Consider the following 22,781-nt stretch of genomic DNA (forward strand, 5'->3'; position numbering starts at 1 on the left):
AGGGCTAACCCACTGTGCCACCGTGCTATCCCTCGCATCACCAACTCTACCCTTGACGTCCTCCCTGACCCAAAAACGCTATTGCTCATGCATTCTGGTTGCTCCTTTCCTGACTTGGAGCATGTTTGTTTGCATGTTTAATTGTGTTTGAGACATTGTATAAATGTAAGTTGTTCAGGAAAGTCTGCTGTTGCATCCAAGGTGAATCTGAATCATTTCTAATGCTTGAAAATTGGCAGCCAAGTGGCAAAATGAAAACCTGTCTGACTCGAGGTTTGCACATTCCCTGCTGGAATCCTTGCGAGTCTGGACCTCGGATTAAGTTTAATTCTGCTGAAGCACACCCCATGCAGATAAAGTCAGTTTTCAAGCTTGGAGCAACAATCATTCTTAAAATACATGTCTAATTAACTGCTGCACTTTTTACACTAAAGATAATTAGAGCAAATTATTGGGTATGTTGAACCTATTGTCGTCGATTTCAAAGAGTGTTTCTCCCCCCTCCATTTAAATAATCTATCTTGGTATGTGGTCCAGATGTTCTGGTTCGGGCACTTTTATCCTGTGACAAGCAAAAACATCAATTTAAATTTTGTATCCCAGACTGTGAAATGTCCAATGATACCCGTGCTGTTAGTTCAAATTAGTGACTGCAAGAGGAAAATATGGAGTGTTTAATTAAACAAGCAGTGCATGAATGGGAGAAGATGAGGAGAGGGCTGGATGTACTATTTCAAATGACTTTGGGTCAGAACTCAGAATATAGATGTACAATTGAACTGTGGTCATTGGAGAAAGATTACACACTTGAGCTGGCAAAGGTTCTCCTCAGACAGTCCCCTGGGATCGAGGGTGACTTGCTTCCAGTCCAGAGAACCATAGAACCTCTACAGTTCAGAAGGAGGCCGTTTGGCCTATCAAACTTGCACCGACCCTCCAAAAGAGCACCTCACCCAGGCCCACTCACCCGCCCTATCCCCGTAACCCCACCTAACCTGCTCACCTCTGGACACTAAGGGACAAATTAGCATGGCCAATCCACCTAACCTGCACATCACTGGACACTAAGGGACAATTTAGCATGTCCAATCCACCTAATCTGCACATCTTTGGACTGTGGGAGGAAGCCGGAACATCCGGATGAAACCCACACAGAAACGGAGAGAACGTGCAGACTCCATACAGGAATTGAACCCAGGTCTTAGTGAGAGGCAGCACGGTTTTGTGAAGGGGAGGTCGTGTCTCACTAACTTGATAGAGTTTTTCGAGGAGGTCACTAAGATGATTGATGCAGGTAGGGCAGTAGATGTTGTCTATATGGACTTCAGTAAGGCCTTTGACAAGGTCCCTCATGGTAGACTAGTACAAAAGGTGAAGTCACACGGGATCAGGGGTGAACTGGCAAGGTGGATACAGAACTGGCTAGGCCATAGAAGGCAGAGGGTAGCAATGGAGGGATGCTTTTCTAATTGGAGGGCTGTGACCAGTGGTGTTCCACAGGGATCAGTGCTGGGACCTTTGCTCTTTGTAGTATATATAAATGATTTGGAGGAAAATGTAACTGGTCTGATTAGTAAGTTTGCAGACGACACAAAGGTTGGTGGAATTGCGGATAGCGATGAGGACTGTCTGAGGATACAGCAGGATTTAGATTGTCTGGAGACTTGGGCGGAGAGATGGCAGATGGAGTTTAACCTGGACAAATGTGAGGTAATGCATTTTGGAAGGGCTAATGCAGGTAGGGAATATACAGTGAATGGTAGAACCCTCAAGAGTATTGAAAGTCAAAGAGATCTAGGAGTACAGGTCCACAGATCACTGAAAGGGGCTACACAGGTGGAGAAGGTAGTCAAGAAGGCATACGGCATGCTTGCCTTCATTGGCCGGGGCATTGAGTATAAGAATTGGCAAGTCATGTTGCAGCTGTATAGAACCTTAGTTAGGCCACACTTGGAGTATAGTGTTCAATTCTGGTCGCCACACTACCAGAAGGATGTGGAGGCTTTAGAGAGGGTGCAGAAGAGATTTACCAGAATGTTGCCTGGTATGGAGGGCATAAGCTATGAGGAGCGATTGAATAAACTCTGTTTGTTCTCACTGGAACGAAGGAGGTTGAGGGGCGACCTGATAGAGGTATACAAAATTATGAGGGGCATAGACAGAGTGGATAGTCAGAGGCTTTTCCCCAGGGTAGAGGGGTCAATTACTAGGGGGCATAGGTTTAAGGTGAGAGGGGCAAAGTTTAGAGTAGATGTACGAGGCAAGTTTTTTACGCAGAGGGTAGTGGGTGCCTGGAACTCACTACCGGAGGAGGTAGTGGAGGCAGGGACGATAGGGACATTTAAGGGGCATCTTGACAAATATATGAATAGGATGGGAATAGAAGGATACGGACCCAGGAAGTGTAGAAGATTGTAGTTTAGTCGGGCAGTATGGTCGGCACGGGCTTGGAGGGCCGAAGGGCCTGTTCCTGTGCTGTACATTTCTTTGTTCTTTGTTCTTTGTCCCTGGCGCTGTGAAACAACAGTGCAAACCACTGCCAGTTCGAGAGGTTCTGATCTGTAGGCTCTGCGGGCAGGTGGTACAGGTGAGCAGATGTTGTGCTTGGAGTGTTGTGTGTTCTTTCCAACACCTCGACTTCACCTCGGCAGCTTCCCGATGGTGTCTCTTGATGTGATTGGTGCCTTCCTGAATGAACCTTCTCCAGTTTTGTTTGTCACGGGCCAGGGATTCAAGTCAGCAGAGATATTTGACTTCTTCGGGGATGCTCTGAAGACATCCCTCAAGCTGTCCTGTAGAGAGATCCCTGCCACAACCAGGTTCCAGGTAGAGCGGGTGCTTCATGAGCCTGGTGTTAGACGTATGTCCTTGCAGCAGAGCTGCTTTTGAGTGACTACCTCTTCAATGCAGAGCATGTTAGTTTGGGCGAGGATGCTGCTGTTTAACTGCTTTTCTCGCCACCGGATTTGGAGGATCTTGCGAAGGAACCACAGGTGATTCTCCTCCAGTGCTTCGAGGAACCTGGTGTAAGATGTCCCAGCCTGTGAAGCATATTAGCAAAGGGACATGTTGCTGCCCAATAAACCATGACCTTAGTTTTGAGTTTGAGATCTGGTCCTCAAATACTCTTTTCCGCAGTCGGTAAAAGGTTGAGCTGGCACATCGGAGCTCATTGATTGATGAACGTTGCCATCCATGTCTGCCTTTGTCATTTTAGCTTGAGTAAAAGCTAATTAAGAACTGACCTCTTGAAATTCTCTGCTAGCTCCAAATGGGAAGTATCACCTTGGCTGCCCTTTATAAACCACACTTGATGACCACACACACCTTTAATGTTGCACACTGCATTGAGAAAATATTTTATTGTTTAAAACTATTTTTTTTAAAAATAAATTTAGAGTATCCAATTTTTTTTTCCAATTAAGGGGCAATTTAGCGCGGCCAATCCACCTAGCCTGCACATCTTTTGGGTTGTGGGGGCGAAACCCACGCAAACACTGGGAGAATGTGCAAACTCCACACAGACAGTGACCCAGAGCTGGGATCGAACCTGGGACCTCGGTGCCGTGAGGCAGCTGTGCTAACCACTGTGCCGCTGTGCTGCCCACATTGCGAAAATATTAAGATGTAGACACACAGCGGGCAGCCATTATTGAACTAATTTTATTTACACCTCCCGAACAGAGAAGGCAGCAGAGAGGGAGCAATGCTGCACACCCTCTACAGTTAATAAAAACAACGGGCTGGATTCTCCGATTCTGGGGCTAAGTCCCCACGCCATCGTGGGAACGGTGGCACCGATTCCCCGTTTTGCTGGGGGCCAGCAGGACGGCAGCATAGAGCACCCCGCTCTAGCTGCCAATATGCCCCGGAGAATTGCCGGGACCATGGCCACGCTTGCGCACGGCGGCGGCCTGCAGAGTCAGCGCCGTGCTTTATGACGGAGGCCACTCGCGGACCCGGCCCATGAAATAGTCCCTCTCTTCGGCCGGCTTGCGCACCCCAGACCACCCCCCCCCCTTCAGTGCCCCCAGCCCTGAATACAGCCCCCCCCTGTCCGCCGATCGGCCCTCCCCTGGCTGTGGCGGCCCCGGACTGAGCCCACAGCTGCCACGCGAGTATCACGGATGGTGGGACCATGTTAGAACCCACCATCGGGAATTCGGTAGGTCAATGATGGAGAATCGTGGGGCGGGCCTCAGGCAATGGCGTGAGGCGGTGGATACTCGGCGCGGCGTACATCATGAGTACGCCAATTTTCAGGGGGGCGGACAATTGCGAAAACTGCGCCGGTCCTGATTTTGTACGCCAACATGGATTCTCTGTCCCGTTGCCGAATGCGATTTCATCATCGGGAGGCGGAGAATCCAGCCCCTTATTTCTTCTTCCGCCCTATATACTTTCAAGTAACTTGGTATCACATTCCATTTCCATTCACTTGACTCTATCCTCTCAACATCTCTGACTGTATTAAATTTGAGCTTTGACTGCCAACTTCAATTACTTTGTGACATTGATTTATTTGTCTTAATTAAGCACTCTCCTGACTCATTTTTCTCTACTGGTGAATTCTGTGATACTGGCAAACTTTCTTTTTTTTGTGCCTTTCATTTCTTTCTTTCAGTTTGGTCTGTAGGAGGTATTTGGCTTATAGGAGGTTTCTCATGCTCTCCTTTTGCCAGATTTCCTCTTTCAAGCACATGATCTACGTGACGCTAATGAGTCTGTCTCCAAACAATTGGAGATATATGAATTCACCTGCAACAATAATAACAATCTTTATTGTCACAAGTAGGCTCACATTAACACAGCATGAAGTTACCGTGAAAAGCCCCGAGTCGCCACACTCCGGCACCAGTTCGAGTAGACAGAGGGAGAATTCAGAATGTCCAATTCACGTAACAGCGCGTCTTTCAGGACTTCTGGGAGGAAACTGGAGCACCTGGAGGAAACCGATGCAGGCACGAGGAGAACATACAGACTCCGCACAGACAGTGACCCAAGCCGGGAATCGAACCTGGGACCCTGGCGCTGTGAAGCAACAGTGATAACCACTGTGCTACCGTGCCGCCATGCTGTACTACTGGGTTGAATTGCATACTTGTCATCACCTCAGTGTTTTTAACACCATGATCTTCTGACCAGTACCAAACTCTCTAAGTTTCGTGCTTTGTATATCATGACTCAGTGTCACATTGTTTTGTTTTTCTCTTACTTTGCTATTGATGTCAGGCTTAAGCAAACTGAACCTTGTTCTAGGAGTGTGTTTAAACATTAATTCATCAGATGAACAACCTGTCATAGACTGTGGGGTTATTCAGTAAGAGAAGAAAAATCTGTTTAACCTGCATCAAATAGAAACATGAAAATTACTGCCTAGTGTTGCTCTTTTTAGCCTTAGTTTATTAGCTCTGATTATGTCATCTTTGCTCACGAGTCGCCAGGTATCTTTCTGATACCGCCACGTGGTTCAAGCTCAAGTTATGATTAATAAGTCAGCATACTGCTTAGTAAGATTGAAATCAACGGTCATTTATTATATACAACAATTAATGCTTACACAATAATCCTACTATCTATATAGAAACCTATCACTACTGGCCAATACTTAACTTTAGGAAGGGCCCACCAGGTCAGGGAAACGAATGGCTTATCAAATCGGATCTGGCCTGCGGGATTCAAAACGCTGATACGGGTCGATGGCTAGGAATCTCTATCGGGTAGCGATCGCTGGAGTCAAACTTACGGTTCTTTGCTGAAGGTTCTTGCGAAGGCTGCGAGCAGGTAAAGAAGGGAAAGAGAGAGAGATCTGAACTTGGCCCCTCACTTTATAGGGCCCAGGGGCTTCCCGCCTCTCGGGGCGGCCCTTGACCCTGAGTCCCAAGTGATTGGACTTGTTCTCAATCACTGGGTTCGATATGTCCAATAACGGGGCGATTCCTCGATCGGGGGGTGGTCGTTCACCTGTCTTTGTTTCGGCCACTGCAGGCGCCGACAGGTCTGGTCCGGCATTCAATTGCTAATATGTTGCAATTGTTCCTGGGGATAGCCGATTAAACTGCAGATGTCTGGGTTGATGTGCTGCTAATAGTCTTGAGTATCGATCTGGGCCGACTTCCCCAGAGCCGAATACGCTTTTCTGTCTGCAGCTGTCCGTTTGTGTCCTGTTGGCTGCTTTTCCCATCAGCCTTATCGGTTAGCCATTTTAAATCGGGTTTTGGCCAAATTAATAGGGAATCAGCCATTTTAGGTGGCTACACTAGCTTGTAACCTAGCAAATACTTTCTCTTCACATTCTGTACCCTTCTTTCTACAGCATCATTATAGGAAGGATGTAATTGCACTGAAGGAGGTGCAGAGGCAATTTACCAGAATGTTGCCTGGGATGGAATGATGCACGATCAATTAAACTCAAAGACGAGGTTGTATCATAACTGACAGCTTTAATAGACTAGATCTGTTCCCCAGCAGCTTCGGTACAGAATGAGGGCTGCTGGGACGGCACCTGTGCTTATACCCCACCTGTCAGGGCAGAGCTACATACCAAACAGCCAATGGTAAACTCCTAGGTTTACCCAATGGTCTACAGCCTCTCGGGTACTGCAATACCTGATAATACCACATGGAACATTTAAGATATAAAGAGAAGTTGTATAGGCTTGGGCTGTTTTCTCTGGAGCAGAGAAGACTGAGGGGTGACATGATTGAGGTGTACAAAATTATGAGAGGCGTGAATAGGGAGCAGCTGTTCCCCTTAGTTGAAGGGTTGGTTACAAGGGTGCACAAGTGAGGGAATGCACTGCCTGGGAGGATGATAGAGGCGGGATGTCTCACACCCTTTCAAAAGTATCTGGATAGGGCAGCACGGTGACGCAGTGAGTAGCACTGCTGCCTCACGGCGCTGAGGTCCCAGGTTCGATCCCAGCTCTGGGTCACTGTCCATGTGGAGTTTGCACATTCTTCCCGTGTTTGCGTGGGTTTCGCCCTCACAACCCAAAGATGTTCAGGCTAGGTGGATTGACCACACTAAATTGCCCCTTCATTGGAAAAAATGAATTGGATACTCTAAATTTTTTTTTTTTAAGTATCTGGATGAGTACTTGGCACGTCATAACATTCAAAGCTTTGGGCCAAATGCTGGTAAGTGGGATTTGGAGGGCAGGTCAGGGCCTTTCATGCGACGGTGCAGACTTGATGGGCCGAAAGGCTTCTTCTGCGCTGTAATATTCTGTGATTTTGTGATTCTGTGACTCATTCAATGCTGGGTGATGTTGTGATTGACTCTATTCTTACTCAGAAATATTTCAAACCCTTCACACGTAAACTGTGGACCATTATCTGATATCAACACCTCTGACAACCCATAAACTCCAAACCAACTTCTCAAAACCGCAATAATGTTGTCACTTGTGGTTATTAGGCATAGCCTAAACATTTATCCACTATCAACTAAACAAGGAACTCGCCTTTCCACTTCAAAGAACTCAACATGTGCTCGTTTGCACAGTTTTCTTGGGCGTCATTCTCCGACCCCCCGCAGGGTCGGAGAATGGCCGTTGGCCGCTGTGAATCCCGCCCCCGCCCCCGACGAAGTCTCCGGTACCGGAGATTGGGCGGGGGCGGGAATCGGGCCGCGCCGGTTGGCGGGACCTCCCGCTCAATTCTCCGGCCCGGATGGGCCGAAGTCCCGCCCAGAAATTGCCTGTCCCGCCGGCGTAAATTAAACCTGGTATTTACCGGCGGAACCAGGCGGCGTGGGCGGGCTCCGGGGTCCTGGGTCCCCGGGGGGTGCCCCCACGGTGGCCTGGCCCGCGATCGGGGCCCACCGATCCGCGGGCGGGCCTGTGCCGTGGGGGCACTCTTTCCTTTCCGCCTCCGCCACGGCCTCCACCATGGCGGAGGCGGAAGTGACTCTCCCCACTGCGCATGCGCGGGAAACTGTCAGCGGCCGCTGACGCTCCCACGCATGCGCCGCATTTCCGCCCCAGCTGGCGGGGCAACAAACGCCATTTCCGCCAGCTGGCGGGGCGGAAATCCCTCCAGCGTCGGCCTAGCCCCTCAATGATGCGGAGCATTCCGCACCTTTGGGGCGACGCGATGCCCGTCTGATTGGCGCCGATTTGGGTGCCAGTCGGCGGACATCGCGCCGTTGGGGGAGAATTTCGCACCTTGTGTTTGACCATGTATTGAAAGGAACCTTGGTTCGATTATTTCTGAGACAATACTCCACAATTTTTCACCAACTTCTCAATATCTCTGCCTACCTTTGCCAAAAATAGTTACTTGCTACTGCTTTCATACCGAATATCCCTGTGTGCTCTTGATGAAGATACTCAAACAATCTCTCACTGAACTTTGGCAGTATAATGTCTCTTAAATCCCATAGCAGACATCCTTGATCTACATTCAATTCATTTCTATGTCTGAAATAGTCCTGCAATTTCTCATCATCATACTCTTTAGTCCACCTATTCATGACATAATTGAACATGTTACTGAACGCTATATCTTCATGAGTTTTGTCATTCATTTTATGGCAGCCATTCACAGGGCATTGGTGAGACCATATCTGGACATGGATTTTACACTCTTACTGGTTGGGTTTTGAGGTGAGGTGGGGGGGGGAAGCATGAAATTGCATGGACGGAATTCCCTCTGGGATCCCTCTGCCCTCACCCAGATGTGATTTTAGGGTGATCGGGGAGGGTTTTGGCCAGAAAGCCTGCCCTTGCCTCTATGGAGGCATGGCCACTTAAAGGGCCTTTTCCCACAGCCTCAATTTCCAGGCTGGCAGGAATCGGTTATCTTAGGGTGGAAAACAGAAAAAAGTTAAGAACTTCAATCTCAGGCCAGAAGGTTGGGTGGCCGCTCCATCGGAAGTCTCCTTCGGACTAGGGGATCAGACACTTCCAGGTCTCCCTCCCACCCTGGTCTATCCCCAAATTACCCACTTCCCCCATCCCTTCCCCCCCCCCCCCCCCGCCCCCGCCCGCCCCCGCCCCCAGCCGATAACCCCTTGTAGAAGAGATTAGAACTAGGAGACATGGTTTAAAAATAAGGGATCTCTCATTTGAAATGAAATGAAAATCGCTTATTGTCACAAGTAGGCTTCAAATGAAGTTACTGTGAAAAGCCCCTAGTCGCCACATTCCGGCACCTGTTCGGGGAGGCTGGTACAGGAATTGAACCCACGCTGCTGGCCTGCCCTGGTCTGCTTTCAAAGCCAGCGATTTAGCCCTGTGCTAAACCAGCCCCTGGAGACAGGAGATGAGGAAAAATCTTTTTCTCTCAAATAGTTGTTAGTCTGCGGTATTCTCTTCCCCAGAGAATGGTGGAGGCAGGATCATTGTATATTTTTAAGGTTGAGTCAGGTAGATTCTATTGACAATGGAGTCAAAGGGTGTAGGGGTGGTCAGGAAAGCAGCATTGAGGCCACAATCAGATCGGCCATGATCTTATCAAATGACAAAGTTGGCTCAAGTGACCCACTCTTTCTCCTAATTCATATGTTTGGGTGCCATTTGTTTGTACAGGAATTCACAGCTCAATTAGAAGCTAGGTGGTTGTGGTTGTTGGAGATCAAACAACTCAGTCCTGGGACATCCCTGCAGGAGTTCCTCAGATACTGGAATAGGCCCAACCATCTTTAGCTGTTTCATCAATGACCGTCCCTCCATCATAATTAATGTCAGAAAGGGTTTGTTTGCTGATCTTTGCTCAATGTTCAGCACCACTCGCGACTCCTCAGATACTGAAGCAGTGCCACATTGCATGTCCATATGCAGTAAGTTCATATTCAGGTTTGGGTTGATTAATAACATGTCACATTGCCACACAAGTACCAAGCAATGACCATCTCCAACAAAAGAGAATCTAACTATCTCATAGAATCAGAGAATCAGAATTAACAGTGCAGAAGGAAGCCATTCAGCCCATCAAATCTGCACCGGTCCTTGGAAAGAGCACCCTACTTAAGCCCACACCGTCATCCTATCCCCGTAACCCAGTAACCACACCTAAGCTTTTGGACACTAAGGGCCAATCCACCTAACCTGTACATCTTTGGACATCTCCCCAAGACATTCAATGCCATTGTCATCACTGAATCTCCCACCATCACCATCTTGGAGGTTACCATTGATTAGAAACTTAACTGGCTACAAGAGCAGGTCAGAGGCTGGAATTTCTGCAGAGAGTAACTCAACTCTCGCGAGATCCTGCCCACTGTCTACAAGGCATAAGTTAGGAGTGTGACGCCTCAGCCCACTCAGGAAAGGTGCAATTTGCAACTATCTCTTCCTGCAATTTGCATGGCTCTGGCCTTATCGCAGACCTCCCTCCACATCAACTTATTTCATATGCTCAGAAGTTTAGCCTGGACTTTTTTATTCTTTACGGCTCCTGCAAACATTGATTTCTATGTTTGTGCCACATGCCTCATTGATGAGCGAGTTTCTTTGATTCGAGAATGTAACTTTCAACAGTCTCACTTGTCAATTGTTACTTTGAAAGAACATAACTCTCCATGCAATCTAATTCTTAGCTGTGCCATAATGTAAATCCAAAGCTCAACAATTTCAGAATAGTCCATAGAACATGTGTCGTGAGGGCTACATTGACTGAACATCACCTCAAAAGCATCTGGGTTCATCACGTTGAGAAAAACATTTCCTTTATCGTCACACCCTGTTTTATTTGCTTTCAACCAAGTGTGTAATATATGTTCATAATTACACCCCTTTGTTCGGACTGAATTCACCGAATCATCCCCAAATTTGTCTTCACTACCATTATTTTCAGTTATATACCATACCGACTCACTGTGTATCTGAATACAAGTTGCACGTATTGAGCAATCTTCCAAATTGCGCAAATGTTCTCAAAACCAACTGCAACTTCCAAAAATATGTCACAATGTTCTTCAAGTGAAATTTGTTGTAGAGTGTTGGTTACATTTCAGTAGGTCTACAGGAATCTTTCTAGTCATACATAAGTTAACGGTAAATCTTTATTAACTACTAGACTTATGTACAAATGTGCAGTAAAGGGTTCAAGCTAGGAGCTTTTGTTTTTTTTGTTATTTACAGCACACAATAAGGCCATTCGGCCCATCATGTTTACACTGGCTCCCAAAAGGACAATCTAGCTAGCCCCATTCCCCAACCCCATCTCAGTAGTTTCCTAAATTCATCACTTTCAAATATATACCTAGTTCTCTTTTGAAACCTCCTCTGGAATCCGCCTCCATCACTCTCCCAGACAGCGCATTCCAAACCCCAACAACTCTGTGTAAAGAAGTTTCTCCTCATCTCATTCCTACCTCTCTTGCTGACCATCTTGAAATTGTGACCCCCCCTCATCACTGACTTACCAACAAGTGAAAACAGAATATCCTGCTTTACCCTGTCAAAATTGTTCAGAATTTTGAACACCTCAATAAGGTCGCCTCGTCTCTGCTCCAAGGAGAACAAGCCCAATTTCTCCAATCTTTCCATGTATCTAAAATTCCTTATTCCTAATATCATTCTAGTAAATCTCTTCCGCACTCTCTCCAGGGCTTTAACATCCTTCCTGAAATAAGGTGTCCAGAGCTGTCTCCATGCTTGCTGGTGTACACTGCTCTATCCAGTACTCAACTAACCCTGGGTGTGAGTCATGTGCTCTCTTACATCACTTTGTGGGCGGTACTGTACTCAGTCTCACATTATCCCTCTATGTGCAAGACCCTGCAAAGGTAAACTCTATCCCAGCCTCGTTGCATCTTTCTGTTGCATATTGCACTGGGTGAAGATTTAACATGTGAACCCCCAGCGGGCAGCCATTGAACTAAATTTATTTACACCTCTCCATTACAACTGACTTCACTCGAAGGTGGAGAGTGTAGCAGACACTGCCCACTTTGTACAACTGTCCAAGGTCTTATCCTGAAAATGATCATTATGTGCGATGGCTGCAACGTGTAGGGTGATGGAGAAAATAAACGGGATGCATTGAAAAGTTACATTGATGCTTGTTTACTTGGAGCATGATGGTGCACAAACTTCCCATGTTTACAGTGGTAAATCTCGTTCCCTTATCCCCACAGCAGAATTGTGGCTGCCAGTCCCCTGTGTTTAAGTCATTCGAAGTAACAGTTGCATGGCATTGTAGGGCAATCATCGGGCTATTTTTTTGGATGGATGAGCAGGGAATGATTGAGCAGTCTTCTCTTAGCATTTGAATGATAATAGTTAAATTTGTTTTATTTCTCAGTGTGGCCAGAATGGAAAGCTCCTACAGTATCCCTCAATGAAAAAAGAGTTTAAGCTTTGTGCCATGATCGGTGTGTGTTGTATCTACCATTAGAAGCAGGAATTAATTTGCTTTTGCTCAATCTGCTCAAGTAGATAACAAAGCACGCATTGCTGACAGGGAGATTTGCTGGAGCTGATAGCTTGGCATTTGGAACCCAGCCGGTCTAAGAGCAGGGATGTCAAAGGTGAAGAAAGGAACATATCCAATTTAGTGTGTTCACCGAAATGAACTTTGAGCAGGATAAGCTGGAAACTGTGGAATTAAAAACCCTTTGTGCCTCACTGAAGCGCTCTGCTTTTTCCCACAAATGGTAAATGTAAACCTATCTATTGACCCGAACTCTGGTTTCAAATTGGACTACTTCACTTAATGTATTAGGTATGTGAGTGTGCTAAGACTTGCTCTAGATCAATCAGTGTAAAAATGCTAATAGCCTGTGTGGCTTTAGATTAAATCTTGTAGAAAGCTGCTGTTTCAGCCACTTAAAAAAAGAAACTCCTGCATTTCGTTCAAAGGAGATGAAAAGGAGTAAAGAATCTGAAGGACTTTTCAGGGGATCCATGTCAGTCGCAATGTGCAACATGTATCAGTCAAGTTGGTATGTGGTAAAAGTTCTATAGCTGTAAAGGGCAGTTGTAATGGATTGAGATGCCTGTCCCTTTAAGGCAGCACAGTGGAGGAGGGGGCACCTGGCTCTAGGGATCAATGGGAACCGAGAACGCGTGATCACCCCAGAGCGTGGAGCTCCTTCCCGGGAAGAATCCAACAGGGGCCCATGTAGTAAAGATGTAAGACTCCATGCTGCTCCAGGGCAGTGAGACCAGTGGCCTCTGTACCATTGTTCTTTGTTACCAATAAACTCTGTTTGTTCACACAAAGAGCCTCATGGCTGCCAGGCCACATTGGCGACGAGGATAAAATCAATTACAAGGACCCAGCCAACCTGTGATTATTCAGTTAAATTGAAGTCGGAAGGAAGAAAAGACTCACTCCAATGCTTATTGGGTGAATCAATAGTGCCAGACCCTGAGAGACAGATGCAGAGCAGATTTGACGTGACGAGCACTGTTCGAGGTTTGGTAAAATGTAGAAAATAACCCTCAGAAGTAAAAGCAGTGATCCTAGGTTCTGTAAAAGGGAACAGAAGTCAAAAGGAAAAAAAACAAAGAAAGGAGAGCACAGGGCACAGTGTCAAAAGTAAAAAGGGAAATATCGTCCTAGGAACTGCGTTTGTGTTGGTGTATCCCTCTGACTCTGTTTCTTCCAATTGGCGCTGCACTGCCATCGCTTTTACAACAGCGATGTGAATTGTGCCTGAGCTAGAGGTGGTCTGGATTTCCACAGCTGGCGGCAAAATCTCTGGTGTTACTGGAGTTCATGCAAATAAACCGACTGGGGCTGTCAGTATGTGCACACAAATATCAAAATAAATTCAGAGACCGTAGTAAATGAGGTGTTTCGTGGTTCTGCAAATTTGTTCAACTGATTGCTGTGATTATTTACGTCTGGAAAATAACCCTGTGTTAGCTGTAAGAAAGAACTTGCATTTGATGAGTGCCTTTCATGACCTGGGGATGTCCCAAAGCATTTTGCAGCCTGTCAAACACTCTTGAGGTACATTCGCTGTCGTAATTTAGGGAAATGTAACTGCCACTTTGTGCACAAGGTTTTAAGGCCTGGATTTTCACCGTGTCGATGTGGCTCAGACCCCTTCAAAAAAGGTGGCTAGGTCCTGTTCGGGGATTCGCAACCCCATTCCCAGGGTTTCCGATTTACAGTATTACCTCTTTACAGGCCCCAAGCACATACACCATACTCTCGACCTGGGACACTCCACTGCGGGGATAAACATGTCTGAATTTAAATGGGGTCGGGCCAGGTTTTCAATGAGACACATTTCAGGGCACTTCTGAGGAATTGTCAATCATGGTCTGCATGAGGGGACCCTTTAAAAGCTAAGTTCTAAAGGTCCTCCTCATGCCTCCCATGTCAATGTATGCTGCCTCACCCACCACCAATGGTCTCTCATGCCTCCATGGCAAGGTATGCCCCCCACCAACTCTCTCTGCCTCCTCATACCCTCCATGACCAGCTATGGCATTTCCTTACCCAATCACCCACAATACAACGTATAGAAGCAATGAACCCTATAGTGAACAATAGGATGTGTGAAAAAAGCTCACTTGTAAGCTTTTCAACAGCAAATGCGGGAGCAAAAGCACCTGTGATTGGAGGAACACCTCCTTGCAGATCTGTCATATCCACTGACTTGTATTTTCAACAATGAGTCCATGGGCTGGATTAGAGGCATGGCAGACAAAATGGTGGCCTGTGGGCTGTATGTTGGACAATCTTGCGTTCAAAAGGGCAGCTAGATAAACACATGCTAGAGATGGGAATGGGGGCTGGCACGGTGGCGTAGTTGTTAGCGCTGCTGCCTTACAGTGCCGAGAACCCAGATTCAATCCAGGCCCCGGGTCACTGTCCACGTAGAGTTTGTACATTATCCCCATGTTCGCGTGGGTCTCACCCCCACAACCCAAAAAGATGTGCAGGGTAGGTGAATTGACCACACTAAATTGCCCCTTAATTGGAAAAACAAATTGGGTATTCTAAGCTTAACTAAAAAGAGAGATGGGAATGGAAGGATATGCAGATAGCGTTAGATGAAAGAGGATATGAGGACACTTGGGGCATGATTTAACGGCCTCATCGTGCCGGACTTGGTGTCAGAAAGAGGCCATTGAATCTTGCAATCACTGGGCATGACCCACATTAGCATACTTAAATGAGCCATTAGGTTAATTTAAATATGCACTCGCAGGATTTTCCCAGCACCCGGGCCTAATTGCCGCGCCTGGGAGACCTCACCAGGGCGCCATTTAATATTGCTTGCCACAAATATGGACCATTCATAATGGCACCTGGGGGTGGGGGGGGGGGGTGGGGGGGGGCGGCTACCAGACCATTCGAGACCAGGGTGACACCCTGGCACTCCCTCTGTCACCTTGGCCCCTTACACTGCCAGCCTGGCACCCTTGCAATGCCACCCATGCACCCTGGCAGTGTCAGCCTGGCACTGTCAAGGTGGTCGGGTAACACTGCCATGGTGACAGTGCCAGGGTGCCAGGTTGGCACTGCCAGAGATCTGGCCCAGGGGGTCTTACCAGTTGGAAGAGGGGAGGGGGTGTTTCTGGGGGGCCTCCCCGAGTTTGGGGGTGGAAGGATGTCGAAAACAGGGGGTGGAGGGGCTGAAAGTGATGGGGTAGAAGATCGGTGCAGCCAGATTAAATAACTCAAGAGGTGATAGCACTCGCACCCTCCCAATTTTCAATCACGCCCACCCCCCTCATTTCCAACACCCTTTCCCCCAACTTTAGGGTGGCCTCCGGGATCACCCTTTTACCCTCCCTCTACCTGGCAAGGCCTCTCCGGGACCGATTGGCACTGCCAACCTGGCACTCTGGTAGTGGCCACTGTCTACCCAGCAATTGTTATGAAATGTTATAATACCTTTCAATAACAAGCCCAGTTTCAGTATGTGAAGTTGTACTTCTCCCCACAGCAGAGTTAAAGCCTTAAAATTGAACACCTCCAAAGCTAGTACCAGACCTTTGATCCTAAAAGCGAGTAGATCTCGTCCCCTGAGGTGGCAAGGTGTCACAATGGTTAGCACTGCTGCTTCACAGCGCTGAGGACCCGGGTTCCATCCCAGCCCGGGGTCACTGTCAATAGAACGTTAAAGCGTAGTACAGGCCCTTCGGCCCTCGATGTTGCGCCGACCTGTGAAACCAATCTAAATCCCATCTACACTATTCCATTATCATCCATATGTTTATCCAATGACCATTTAAAAGCCCTTAATGTTGGCGAGTCCACTACTGTTGCAGGCAGGGCATTCCACGCCCTCACTACTCTCTGAGTAAAGAACCTACCTCTGACATCTATCTCCCCTCAATTTAAAGCTATGTCCCTTCGTGCTAGACATCACTATCCGAGGAAAAAGGCTCTCACTGTCCACCCTATCTAATCCTCTGATCATCTTGCATGCCTCTATTAAGTCACCTCTTAACCTTCTTCTCTCTCGATGTGGAGTTCGCACATTGTCCCCGTGTCTGGGTAGGTCTTACCCCCACAACCCAAAGATGTGCAGGATAGGTGGATTGGCCACGCTAAATTGCCCCTTAATTGGGAACAAAAAGTATTGGGTACTTGAAACTTACGAAAAAAAGATCTCGTCCTTTAACACTGCCTCAACGAGCATGCTTAGGAATTGAGAAAACAAGCAAAAACACATTGATAGTTACATTCAACAAATGGAAAGAATGCGACTGAGGGAGGGACTTTTAATTTAAAAAGTTACAAAATCTTGATAAAGACCTGGAGGACCATTGTAAACTATAATAAGAAGGGGGTGGGGTGCATACTTGAATTGGAAACATTCTTTTGTGAAGAATTCCACTTTCTGCAACACAATTATCAGTTAATGTAACATGAATTACAACTTAATGTGAAATAATCTGCTCGGCGAACATCTGGGCGACACTGATTTAGGCTTTTCATATAGAAATGGGGTTGATATCAACAGTTTAACATAGAGCTGCAGGCTACAATTCTGTTCAGTACCTTTCAATTACCTGTTTCTCTTTTAATGTTTTGTTACGGGAACAATTACTGCTGAAAGAAGCCTGCTCTCCGCAGCACAATACCTGCGATGGTAACTCGATGCAAGAGGCATTGTTCATGGGAAAGGATGTCATGGCACCCGCGCTGAGCTCTTTTACACTGGGCTTTTGTCTGTCCCCAAAGGACGAAGCTAATGACTCGAAGTGAATGGCTTTAAGTGGATCTGTGTTGAGTGTCCGTCTTCAGCGATTTCTGGCAGGTCGTGTGGTTGATGAGGGAAACGGCAACACGCGACATGTTAAGTTGAAAAACTTGTTTCGACTCATCTGGGCAGTGAGGTGGAGACACTGTCACCTTGCCAGGGGCTTGGTGGGTGTTCAGCTTTATCATTATAACTGATGGTGGATCTGAACTCCAAATTATGCTCACCATTCCTCCCTGAGCATCAGTTCCAGTTGGATTCATTCGAGAGATGTTGCTGATAAAGTATCAACTTCTGATGCGGAAATTTTCACTCGAATGTCCGGTTTGTTTTGTTGTCATTTGCTTCAGGCAAGTTGTTGGCATTGCTTCAGTGTGGTTTTTTAAAGAGGTTTTTTTTCTTCGCATTAAGGGGCAGTTTAGCATGGCCAATCCACCTACCCTGCACATCTTTGAGTTGTGGGGGTGAGATTCACGCAGACACAGGGAGAATGTATGGGTGGCATGGTAGCACAGTGGTTAGCACTTTTGCTTCACAGCGCCAGGACCCCAGGTTCGATTCCCGGCTGGATAACTGTCTGTGCGGAGTCTGCACGTTCCCCCTGTGTCTGTGTGGGTTTCCTCCGGGTGCTCCATTTACCTCCCACGTGTCCCAAAAGACGTGCTGTTCAGTAATTTGGATATTCTGAATTCTCCCTCTGTACCCAAACAGGCACCGGAATATGGTGACTATGGGCTTTTCACAGTGACTTAATTGCAGTGTTAATGTAAGTCTACTTGTGACAATAAAGATTATTATGATGTGCAAACTCCACACGGGCAGTGACCCGGTGCTGGGATCAACTGTGTTGTGAGACAACAGTGCTAAATTCTGCAACTTCAGCCAGTCCGACATTCTCTGCACTTCCAGCTTTCATTCCTCCACCTTTCTGCTCCCTCTGTCACTCCTGTGACACCTCTTCAAGCCCCAGAAACCCTCCCCTCGAAGCCCCGCAACCTCACATTTCTCTCTCCCCATTGAAAAGTATCCTGTAAATCCAACTTTTTGATTCATTTTATGGCCCCTCCTTTAACCATTCCTATTTATTTTGTTCTCATCTCCCCTACCCCAACCTCCTTCCAAAGCACCTGGGGACATTTTTTACATTACAGGCACTGTGTAAATATCAGGTGCCGTTGTGCTGTTTAAAACTCTTTTAATTATTCTAAACACCAGGTCATATTCACCCAAAAATGTAACTTTGGGTACGTTAGGAATGGCACAGGATAGTCTCCGAGGTGAAAAAAATAGAGAGCTTTGACAACTTTGGGATGAAGCTGGGGAAAATAGTCTTTGGCCTGAATGACAGCAGAATCAGGCGATGACAGTGAGTGGAAGCAGTCGAAGGCGGCTGTTCCCATGGGCTTGTCATTTCAAGAGTGGCTGAACAACATTCCCTCGAGCCTCTGTTTCCGGCTTGTTGGACTGCGTGGTCCCTTTAAGATTGGTGCAGGGCCGAACATGGGAGCACCCCGTGCTTTTGCGCATCACATTCCCAATTACTACGAGCACCCCTGCAACTTAGTGGGAGCATTGCTGTTAATTGGTTGAGAATGTTGCAACTATGAGTTGCATTGATAGACTGCTTATTCAGAACCATTATATAACAAAATTTGTCATTGGGGCAAGTGGTCAAAAACTTGGTCGAAGAGGTCGGTTTTACGGAGTAAATTGAAGGAAGAAAGGTAGAAAAGAGGAGAGGTTCAGAGAGAATATTCCGGAGCTCAGGCTCCAGGTGAATAATTTGAATCGGAGTTGCTCAAACGTTCAGAATCAGTTGTCTCAAAGGGTTGTGGGCGAGAGAAGATTGCTGAGATGGGGAGGGATGAGGCTATGGAAGGAATTGAAAGCAAGGGTGAGAATAATAACTGGAAGCCAACATAGGCCAGCGAGTGCAGAGGTAATTGGTGAATGGGCCTTGATGCTTGATCTGAGGAGATGGGCGTCACAGTGCTTAGCGCCGCTGCCTCACATCGCAGGGACCCGCGTTCAATTCGGGCCTTGGGTGACTGTGTGGAGTTGCACGCTCTCCCTGTGTCTGCATGGGTTTTGGTGATCCGGTTTCCTTCCTCCGTATAAAGATGTGTAGATTAACCCGGGCTATGGCGATAGAGCGGGAGAGTGGGCCGAGGTAGGGTGCTCTTTCGGAGGGTCAGTGCAGACTTGATGGTCCAAATGGCCTCCTTTTGCACTTTGGGGATTCTACAGATTTCAAGTTTTGCACGGGGTAGAACGTAGGAGGCCGGCCAGGATTGCGTTGGAATAGTCATGCTTAGAGCTGACAAAGGTACAGACAAGGGTTTCAGCAGCAGATAAGCCAGGGCAGGTGTGGAATTGGCAATGGTACAAATGCGCGCGCCGAGTCCACGCACACATGTGCACAGAATTGTTTTGTCTCTCTTGAATCCTTCATCACAGCTATAATTAAATCTCAAAGATGCTAAGTGTTGACTGTAATTAAGTAAAAATGAAGTGCGAGCAATGAAATTGCTTAAAATAGATCATGCTTTGTGTCCACACGGAATATTGTCACAGCCCTGTGGTCTACAATTGTTGTAGGGCATCATTCCAGAACTATGAATATCTCAGCAGCTGCCAAGTTTTTTTTCCATTATTTTCTTCTTTCTTTTTTTCTCTCTTTCTCCACTCTCTCTCACACACACACAAACATTCTCTCCTCTTTCTCTCTCATTCAAATCTGGTGGGATAACACTGAAAGAGGCAGTTGAAAGGATTCTTGTGAGCAGATTTCTTTCTTTCGATATTTCCACTGGAAAACCTGATGCTACCCTCGAGATGAAAAATTAAGATTAACAATTAGATTGGCTTGATGCAAGTTTCAGGTAATGTGCCCAATAGGATGTTGTTTTGACTCTCAATTATACTATAGCAATACAACTAACTCAGTCTATACTAATATATTTTAGTAAGAAGTCTTACAACACCAGGTTAAAGTCCAACAAGTTTGTTTCGAATCACTAGTTTTCGGAGCACTGCTCCTTCCTCAGGTGAGTGAAGAGGTGGTCCCAGAAACATATATATATACAAAGTCAATGATGCAAGACGATACTTTGAATGCGAGTCTTTGCAGGTAATTCAATCTACAGGTCCTGAATTACCTGCAAAGACTCGTATTCAAAGTATCGTCTTGCATCTTTGACTTTGTCTATATATATGTTTACGGAAACCACCTCTTCATTCACCTGAGGAAGGAGCAGTGCTCCGAAAGCGAGTGATTCGAAACAAACTTGTTGGATTTTAACCTGGGGTTGTAAGACTTCTTACTGTGCTCACCCCAGTCAAACGCCAGCATCTCCACATCAATCTATCAGGGGCTGGTTTAGCACAGGGCTAAATAGCTGGCTTTTAAAGCAGACCAAGGGAAGCCATCAGCGCAGGTTCAATTCCCTTACCAGCCTCCCCAAACAGGCGCCGGAATGTGGCGACTAAGGGCTTTTCACAGTAACTTCATTTGAAGCCAACTTGTAACAATAAGAGATTTTCATTTCATTTTCATTTCATTTCATATATTTTAGGGAATTATACACGTCTTCATGTCAGGTTCTTCACTTCCGTATGATTTATTTCACAATTAATAATATTATCTATATTTGCCAGCCACTGGCCCAAGTACTAAAATGTTTCAGTAATTATTATCCCAACATTATTCCCCATTCACTGCTACTAACAGCACTTTTTCCACCCAATGTTCTAACCTGCGGTGCCACCTTTTCTATTACTAGCCATTAATTCCTAATGTGACACTTCGGCAATTCTTTCTCAAAATCCAAGTGTACAACGGTCGGACAGATAAGATCATGATATATGGACTACATGGTGGCACAGTGGTTAGCACTGCTGTCTCACAGTGCCAAGGACCAGGTTCGATTCTGATCTCAGGAGACTGTGTGGAATTTGTACATCCTCCCTGTGTCTGTGTGGGTTTACCCGGATGCTCCAGTTTCGTCCCACAGTCCAAAGATGTGCAGGTTAGGTGGATTGGCCACGCTAAATTGCCCCTTAGTGTCCAAAGGTTAGGTGGGGTTACGGGAATAGGGTGGGGGATTGGGCCTATGTCGGGTGCTATTTTGGAGGGCTGGTGCAGACTCAATGGGTCATATGGCCTCCTTCTGCATAGTCTGGATTCCAAATGTAGAAAATGACGATGTAATTAGTCCAAAGAAAATAAATTGATGAAAATCTGTGCTATCAATGTAGATAAAGCACTGTTCAAATTTTCATTTTCTACTTTGTCAATAAGACATAAAACATGACACTTACTTCTGGAAAACTAATCAATAACAGCTAAATACCTCCTCATAGTTTGAAGTCCATCCCTAATAAGCATCCTTCGCATGCATATTTGTCAGGTGTTCAACTAAGCAGAGATCAGTTGATGTGAAATCTGTTAACATTGGCCACTCCAGGATTCATTTTACATGAGGACAGTGATGTCAATGGTAAGCAAAATGGTTTAACGCCAACAATGGCAGATGCCAACATAAAGGGCACGACCTCTGGAGTTCTGACAAAATACTCGACCCAGATTTTCATGGGGTTATTAAATGCGTGACATCAGATCCCTTTATTGGCAAGCGTGCTCGAGCAGTTTCCAAACGCAATTTGTCTTTTAGCATCTTCAATGACACCAGCACCATACACAATTGCAGACTTCAATAATGGTTGTATTTTCCCCAAGTATGTGAGAAGATGCTACGTAAGGCATGCAAGTGTGGGATCATTTCAGTTAAATTCAATCATCAGCTCTATATTGATACTGGGCTATGCTAATCAAATTCCAAGACTGTCCCGCAATTCAGAAAACCACTTCTAATCTCTGTGACATACAGATGTTAGGGCGGCACAGTGGTTAGCACTGCTGCCTCACGGCGCCGAGGTCCCAGGTTCTATCCCAACCCTGGGTCATTGTCCGTTTGGAGTTTGCACATTCTTCCCATATCTGCGGGGTTTCACCCCCGCAACCCAAAAAAATGTGCAGGGTAGATGGCTTAGCCAGGCTAAATTGCCCCTGAATTGGAAAATAAATAATTGGATACTCTAAAATAATGACATACAGATGTCATGATGAGAAGAAGGCAAACACTTTTATTTTGATACTGGGGTGGGCATGCACTTTTTTGACTGACAGCTGGGAACCCAAAATTAATTTGACAATGGCTGCTATGGAAACGGTGCTAAACCTGTTCGATTGGAGCCAAGTCAACACAGGGAGCTGAGGCCCATCTTTCCCTTCTCCCTCCAGTTCGCCAATGGAAGCGTTCTCTCTCATTTGCTAATCTTTTTACCTGCCACCCTATTCTTTTGTTTTGTTGCTTTTTTCTCAGGCACTACGAATGTGAAAATGAAGAAGAGAGCAAAAGCAGTTTGGTTAATATGTGCTTTGCAGGTGATGCTGCAGTCATGGGGGAAATTTGAATGTGAAAATAAATAAGATTCATAGTTTGTACATTTCAATGAGACAGTGCCTGCGTCATTCCTCTGCTGGATAAGATGTCAGCTCTCAGCAGTATAATAAAAAAGTGTTATGAGAAAGTGAGTGATGGCAAAGACCACACAGTGGACATTAGGTACATGCTCTCTTTGACCACTTTTTGTTTCG

General features: G+C 46.3%; 1 protein-coding gene across 25 annotated transcripts in view; it reads left to right on the forward strand.

Annotated features, from left to right (window-relative positions):
- Positions 1–22,781, forward strand: part of LOC140429166 (teneurin-3) — a 3,593,949-nt gene that overhangs the window by 2,871,171 nt on the left and 699,997 nt on the right. The window lies entirely within an intron of this gene.

Source organism: Scyliorhinus torazame, chromosome 9 (assembly GCF_047496885.1).
Source record: "Scyliorhinus torazame isolate Kashiwa2021f chromosome 9, sScyTor2.1, whole genome shotgun sequence".
Lineage (NCBI taxonomy): Eukaryota > Metazoa > Chordata > Chondrichthyes > Carcharhiniformes > Scyliorhinidae > Scyliorhinus > Scyliorhinus torazame.